Source organism: Metopolophium dirhodum, chromosome 1 (genome assembly GCF_019925205.1).
Source record: "Metopolophium dirhodum isolate CAU chromosome 1, ASM1992520v1, whole genome shotgun sequence".
Classification (NCBI taxonomy): Eukaryota; Metazoa; Arthropoda; class Insecta; order Hemiptera; family Aphididae; genus Metopolophium; species Metopolophium dirhodum.
Window position 1 is genome coordinate 119,935,642 of NC_083560.1, and position 7,621 is coordinate 119,943,262.

The 7,621-nt window shown below is 27.3% G+C and overlaps 1 long non-coding RNA gene and 1 pseudogene across 1 annotated transcript; both read left to right on the plus strand.

Moving 5' to 3' along the window:
* Nucleotides 1-2,177: 2,177 nt before the first annotated feature.
* Nucleotides 2,178-3,521, plus strand: LOC132933734 (uncharacterized). The gene is made up of 2 exons (XR_009662933.1): nucleotides 2,178-3,351; nucleotides 3,421-3,521. It is a non-coding gene; the product is annotated as an uncharacterized LOC132933734 (long non-coding RNA).
* A 255-nt stretch (nucleotides 3,522-3,776) lies between these two features.
* Nucleotides 3,777-5,730, plus strand: LOC132953576 (uncharacterized; annotated as a pseudogene).
* Nucleotides 5,731-7,621: the final 1,891 nt, after the last annotated feature.

Below are 7,621 nucleotides of genomic sequence, written 5' to 3' on the forward strand. Positions count from 1 at the left end.
AGGAAAATTGCAACTATATCTACAAAAAGTAGAAAAATACAAAAAAATTACGTTTTAACCAAAAATTACTGAAAAAATGCAATAAATGCAAAATAAAATTGGTACACCACATAGCGTTTTACATAAAATAAGCTGCATTCACCTAAAGAGTGTTGTATAAAAGTTTTAGGAAAAAATCTTTAAATGCATCAAGTACAAAAGACTTATAATATACTAATAATATAATAACTAATTGTTTGATGTTAAGTTTTTTACATTATAATAAAGTCATTATGTGTAAAAAAAAAACTACCGATTTTGGAATAAAAATTAAATTTTAATTTCAATTGACACAGATGATTTTGTATTAAATTACTTGTAAAAAATTGTCCATAGACACATGAATTATCAACGTAAGGTCAGTTAACTATCCTGAAAGCTCGTACTGCCATATCAATATGCACTGCAGTCACCCTGGATACAAAAGTTTTAAGCTTATTGTTGAACCCCAAATAAACAGCAGTTATGTTTTGATCAATATGTGGAGTACCAGCTTACATTACTACTACAATCCTGATTATGCGCTAACAAAACATGTCGGAGGTATAGAAAGAGACTTGGTCAGAGGAACGTTGAAAAAGACGAAAGTATTTACTTACGACGATGAAGCGGTAAAATCTGCTTTGCCGAGCAAGCATGCCCGAGGTAACAATCAAAATGTTAAGTCGGTCGACGTACTAAGACGAATTCGATCGGAAGCAATAAGTGCTGATGCCTATGACAGAGACGATATGGTAGACATGTTGTTGATGTATTCTGAAAATAGTAATTATATAAAACATGTTGGTTTACCTTCATATGTACATTGTTATAGTGATGAACAGTTGAATCTACTTACAAAATTGAAATCTAAATGCAAAGGAACGATAACTGGTTATTTGGAATGCTACGGGTTCTGTAGTAAGAAAAGCTAGCGACGATAACAAAAGAGTACTGTATTATGCTGTAGTGGTGAACGCTCCACTACCAGGGAAATTTAGCATTATCTGTCCAATAGTAGAAATGTTCAGCTCGTCACATGACATAGTAGCGATCTGCAAAATGTTGAAGTTTTGACATGCAAATTAGTGAGCTCCTTGTTGGCAAAAAGAGATGTCGGTGAAGATATGGATCGAAAGATTGTCATTGAAGAGAACGGTATAGTTATTTAACCATGGCATATTAACAAAAAACATTGGATTGTTGCTATTGTTGATTTTAACACTAATGAATGTAGGATCCGGGATCTCATAAAACCAATTGATGTAGATAACAGAATACATGAAAACCGTTTCAAACACTTGTACACAGAAATGAAAAAAAATTGTATCTACGGTGACAAAAAACATTTTCCATTATTAAATTTAATTTCATGTTCTGAGGAAAATATACCATTTCAGACAAATGGATATAACTGTGGAGTTTTTGTAATATATTATGTGTATACTATCATAAGTAAATCAGATTTTAATCCTCATTTCAATCATGTGGAGTACAGAAATTATCTAAAAAAATATCTTTTGGAGAAATCTGAGGACATTACCAATATGTGCCTTTACTGCAACACCTTATCAAACAGACACCGATGCGAGGGAGACCAAAGTGTTGTGGAATGGGTGTCATGCACACGGTGTTGTAGATGGATTGCCATAAATTGCATCCCCGAAGGAGATAGGATTGATGACTATGAGTGATTTTCTGTGTCTATTATGCCAGTAGAACAGGTAAAATATGTGCAGGGTAAAAGATACTTTTTAAAAGTATTTAAATACAGATATAGATTCTTAAAAGTACTTAAAATGCGTATTTGAATACTCAGTTAAAAAAACATATTATTATATTATATAACATTGCTCTCAATTTTTATATTTATTTAACATGATAGAAATTAAAATAGAAAATATAATATAAACTAAAAATAAGTATTTGAATATTAGTATTTGATCATAAATACTTTGAGAAAGTATTTGAATACATTTAATTTTAAGCAAATACTTTACTTGACTACTGTAGAACAAATGGTATTGAATTGTATATCGTTTTTCAGAATTTAATTTATTATTTTAATATGTTTTTATTTATTTATTTAATTTAATTTTAGTTTAACAGTTGATTTGTCACAATTAATGTACAAAATGTAACCACACCAATTATGCACATCTACACAGCTTATATAATATTAATGTAAATTGTATTGATTTGTATGATTGCCAGTCCGAAGTCTAGAACTCAGAACAATCATAGATTAAATATACCATAGATTTACAACAGTTGACAGCTTGCATTTTAAGACTGATCCTAGTACTGAATGCAGAGTGTATCATACTTGTTCAATTGATATATTATAACAATATTGTCTGGTATATTTGATTTTAATTCAAGGATATTTATCATCTAATGATGGTTATACATTCTTGAATTAATGATATCTTAAGTGGGACGGCATTTTGTATATTTTATTGATGAATCAAAATTATTTTTATTTGTTAAGTACTTATTGGACTTTATTGTGTAATGAGGTCATTGTGAGAAAGTTAATAAAGAGCACCCTACATGTATTATTTAAATAAAAGAAATAAAACGGAATCTTAAACAGAATCCTGGTTACACCCACATAGCAAAATTCTTCCCGGGACGTCAATTTACATTAATATCAAATAACTCAAAAAATAACTGTTGTATATTACTAGTTTCTTTCCTAATTATAAAAATTTCAAATTGTATGACCGCGCTGTTATACCAATGGAAATTCCAAACACACCCACAACTACTTGGGATGTACACAAGATTAAAAAGATATTTAAAAAAAACAGGTCTGTCATGCATTTCATATATATTAATTGTTAATAATATGCGCTTAAATTTAATATTTTTATTACTAGACGATTTTATTAAAGCTAAGGAAATATTAAGTAAAGCCGAGTATAGGTCGAATTTTGAAAGTGATTCTAGTACTGCAATAAAAATGCGCAAAGTTTGGGTTGCAAAATCAACAAGTGAAAGTGAAAATTATGAAAATTCTGAACCAAGTAATAATATTCCACCATTTCCAAATCCACCTGGTAGTTATATACATAACTCATAAAAATAAAAATAATAATTTGATTTTTAAAAAGTTAAATAATTTTACTTAACAAAAGAAAAAATATATGCATCTACCCAGATAAATAGTTGTGTGGAAAAGCGTTTGTTTAAAATACAATTTTATATAATATTATACTACAGAAATGATAAAACTATTCATAGGTAAAAAAAAATATACATCAATTCAGAAACCAGCCTACCAAGTATGTTCTCCAGTTGTTTCATCTCAAAAACGTTTAATTAATTTAGGTAACATACAATATTTAGTAGTAATTAATGATGTTACAGTTATTTAATTTCAATATTTAACTATTATAGAGTCAATGACAGTCAGTACACCATCCCAAAAAATTAAAAAATGTCTTGGTACTTTTAATGATTCAATTTCACCTTTACTCAGTACCTCAAGGGATTCAAGTAATATATTTTTAATTTATGCAAGTTATGTTTAAGTTAAGTAATTGATGTGATTTTATTAGGATTAAAAAAACTAGGAACTCAATGTTCCACAATTGTCTTTATTATCGCCAAATTTATTTGCAGATATTGATCTTGATATTAATCAGTTACCCTTTGAAATTGAACCAGGTACTTTTATTATTTTGAATTTCAATTGAAAATTTTGTTTAGCTTGTAATTTATATTATCATCATTTTATAAGGTTCTAAAAAAACAATGATAATACATCAGATTTCATTTCAATAGCAGAAGTTAACAGTTTGCAAAATAATATTAATAATGATGGTAAATATTCCTAATTACATTTTAATAGTCAGGTATTAAAAACAATTGTATTTTATTTCAGGACCATTTAACAGTCATGAATCCCAAATATGGTTAACTAAATCTATTACCCAACTTAAAAGTGACATTTCAATTATAAAGATAAGTCTGTAAATGCTAATAACCAACTTTTAAAACAACTTCTTTTTGATAATCATCTAGAAAATGATTTAGAACTTGATAAACTCATTTTACAATTTCCTATTGGGAACAAAACTAGTTTATTTGAAATCGAAGAAAAGCTGACTACTGACAATATTGCAAATAAATATTTGGTATTATTAAATTGCTATAATTTATATTTAATTATCAACAACTATGATTAATGAATTAATTCCGTAGGTTAAAAAAATGTCAAAACTAATATCAAGTGACTACAAACAAAGCATTTTTAGTCTTATGAGATTTCTATTAACCAATGAACTGGCAACAAAAATGACGTTTTTTGGGAAAACTTCCAAACTAGCATCTGTTTCATTAAAACGATATGCAAATTTTAGTAAGTTGGTTCAATCATATTTTTCATTATTATATACCTTTGTAACCATAGCATTTTATTTTTAGAAGTTTTGTTAAAAAATAATGCAGAAGTTACAATAAAAAAAAATACAAGAACCAATACAAAGCTGGTTACGGCATCCAAATGAAAGATTTACTAAACAAAAATTAGCAAAATATTGTAGAGAATGTAAGTTAAATAATTATAAAAGTTTGTATGATAATTAATTTTTGTTTGCAATTTCAATTAATATTATTAATACTTTTTTTAGGAAAAAAATTTAAAGTTGTCGTAGATGTACCTTGTAAAGAACATACAAACTATAAAATACTGAATTGTTATTATTTTTTTTAATTTATGAATTCATATTACCATAATTTAAAAATATATAATTTATGTGATCTATTTTTAAATTTTTTGTTTACCATATTATTTGACTGACTGTTCATTTATACTAAATTATAATTATTTTTTTTAATATATGAATTCATGTACATGATTTAAATATTTGTTACCCTGTGACAATATATACTTTGACTATGTGATAATTATAAGACTGTTGTATACTTTTATACTAATAAAATGAATGTTATTTTATTGTATAACTATTACTGTCATAGTAACATTTTTAATTAAATATTGTTTTTGTAATTAGTTACTATAATACCGTAATAATTATACCTAAACAGATTATTTGTTACGTTTTTTTTTCATACATTTTTATTTTTACTGAGTATTAAGATTAAGTAGTTACAAATCTTATAGTTTCAATCGGTTATTTATGAATGGGGCTTAAATGTATTAATCATAAATAGTAACTTTATCAGACTTAAATTTATTAAACTTTTATTGTGTTGAATAAACTAAATGTTTGAATCACGATTAAATTAAAGTAATTATATACACTGAAAAATAAAAACAATTTATATACTCTTAGTTATACAGATTATTTTGTTTATATTGAGTTGTATGTATGTACTAATATATTTGATTTATTAAAAGAACATCTGGACATTCTATGGGCTATGGCAGTCCTGAGGATAGTCCTGACCATCCTACTCGGACCATTTAAGTACATACTATGGATGTTCATTTGCTATGTGGACATGCCAGTTTAATCATAAAAACTGTAAATTAATGTTTAATTTGCTTGTAGCAATGTTTATACTTAAGCATAATATAATAAGAAATTATACAAGTAAACATATTTTATCACATACTTGAATGTTACTTACATTATTTTTGTTTTTACAGTTGACTGGGTAACAATGGATTTTAACTCTATTAGTAATCATTCAAAGTTGGTAGAAAAATTGAAAATGCCCAATGAGCTGTTTAATACCTAGGTTTAACAATGTCCAGCATGCTTTAATATGTTTTATATAATTACATACTTGTTTAAGCTTACACAACTTAGAAAAATGAATATTAAGTATTTTATATTTTACAATTAAAAATAATAATACAATAACCATAGATTAAGTACATTTGGAAGACAAATTAAAATACAAGATATTAAATGTCGAGAAAAAAAGTTTACTTATAGTTGTAACTGCACCTACAAGGCTTATGGACTTTGTTAGATTTCTTGGTGTCACTATAAATAGTCAATACTTATAATGGTATCTTTTTATTAGTTTAACTATGGAAACAATTAAGATGTTCTGTTTAAAACACTTATTGTACCTATATTATAACATAATACTATGAAAATGGTTTTCTATGCTCTTGTACAGTACCTATGTATAATATACTAACACAATTTGTGTCCGGGGTTAAAATATTGTACATTACATTTAACTATGTAATAATCAAAACAAACAAATATAATACCAAATTTTATTATTATATTACATATTTTTTACAAGGAAATAAAAAAACTAGGTTTGTTATAAAAAGGTATTAATTAAGGTAAAAAAAGCAATTTATTATAATATAATGTGCGCTATCTAGAGGATTTATATGAGTGGTTATAACTTAGATGCGGGGCATACCATAGGCAACTCATCGTACAAATCGGTAATGGGCAATATGTGAAATTCCTTATCAATGGCTGGGTCAATTGCTAACTTCACACACGTTAGTTTTCTTGGTCGTAGAAAACACGTTACAATTTCATATAGTAAGTATAGATAGATACTGCTATACAATCTATATAATCATTAATAGTATAGCACTTTCTTACTATATAACATATGTCGTATACTCGTAAACCATTATACATTTATGCGATTACTTATCCGGATTTGTAGTGCGTGTGAGTAACATTCAAATAATTACTTGCATGTTCTACCGGTTGTGCTTAAACATTTTTGTAATAAGTCCGGCCCTTTAGCTGCCCACTTTCCATAGCAGTGTTATACATAGGCACAGTTAAATTTTAAAGTTCCAACTACCTAAGACTTCAGATTACATAGGTATAGGCGTTTGTGTTTATGGGCTGGCTACTAGGCTAATGGTCTAATGTAAACTAGTATAGTAGGTACTACAGTATTATAGTACTATAGTACCTACTATATTTTTTTTTTTTGTAGGTACTCTGTATTATGTTTGGGACTTGTATAGGCAACATATCGTACACATTCTTATCAATGTCTGTCTTGGTCAATAATAATTATTACTGATTAGTGGGTAGTTTTAGACTTTTTGGTTTACACATTTTGTAAGTGCCTAACTCACGTTATATAGTTCAAACACGGAACACGCGTAATTAAGTAGTTGTCTGAGGTCTCTAAAGACCTAGTAACAATGTTACTGCCGTTAAATACTTTATTTTTATAATGGCATAATATACATCGGTAAGCTAGTTTGAAAAATGCTCTCATTCAGGCACCATTCAATATTAAAGAAAAATATAAATCCAATGACCAATACAATTACGAATGACCAAGACAATTTTTTTTATATTAAGCGCATCAGAATATCAGATAATCAATCAACACACAATCATTTTGATGATAATTCTTTATGAAAACCACAGCAAGCATAATTATTGTCTAATAGTGTAATAAAACAAACTAAAAAAAAAATTTTCTATGATATTATTAATCGACTAGTGAAATAAAAGTTAGTTACCGTAGAAGTGGCTTACTTGGGGCATCTGCTTAACTTGGGGCACAAACATCGTTTCGGCTTTTGTCGCAATTACCTCTTTTGTTAGCACTATAAGATAATTTTTGAATCGGATAATTAATCAACACAATATTTGCAAAGTCCAGAACACATCAAAGTCGTTGT